Source organism: Tigriopus californicus, chromosome 3, assembly GCF_007210705.1.
Source record: "Tigriopus californicus strain San Diego chromosome 3, Tcal_SD_v2.1, whole genome shotgun sequence".
Classification (NCBI taxonomy): domain Eukaryota; kingdom Metazoa; phylum Arthropoda; class Copepoda; order Harpacticoida; family Harpacticidae; genus Tigriopus; species Tigriopus californicus.
The window spans coordinates 2,775,631-2,776,182 of record NC_081442.1 but is presented as its reverse complement, the minus strand read 5'-3'; the positions used below and the strand labels follow the sequence as shown (position 1 = coordinate 2,776,182).

Below are 552 nucleotides of genomic sequence, written 5' to 3'. Positions count from 1 at the left end.
ATAGATTAGAAAAGTTGGGACTGAATAGTTTTCATAGAAAGTACGAACTGTATTGGATCCCGAAAGTTTTAAGGACTATCTTTAAGGTTTGCCTCAACCCAGGTTTTTAGGGTGTCAATTGTTGTGACCCTTGAGACTAAACGTGCTTTTTGAAAGCATCTTCAAGCCCATGAGAATCTCGGTTAGTTCGAAGGATGAAGTTCACTTCTCATCTTTTTAGAGCTCCTTTCATAGTTCAATTTGCTGCCCTTAAATATCGAAGGGGATACGTTAGTGTTGATCCAGTAGCATCCTTTAAGCCAGATTTGCACAAGTTCTTGAACAAAATTCCCCATCAATCCTACATATTCAAGGGCTAGACAGATCCGTCAACTCTAATTCGTTGGTGGATCAGATATTGCACGAAAATAAATATAACGTCAAATGAGAATGAAGTGTTGGGTACTACAGTTCCAGAAGCGAGAAGGATGTTCAGATACCTAAGTTAATTAGTGTTATTCTAAGAAAAAAGCAAGCCCGTCCTGTCTTAACGAAATGCTAAGATCAATCATT

General features: G+C 38.2%; 1 protein-coding gene across 1 annotated transcript in view; it reads right to left on the bottom strand.

Annotated features, from left to right (window-relative positions):
* LOC131877423 (membrane-associated progesterone receptor component 1-like) overlaps positions 1-552 on the bottom strand; it is a 19,269-nt gene that overhangs the window by 12,238 nt on the left and 6,479 nt on the right. The gene's annotated exons all lie outside the window — the stretch shown is intronic.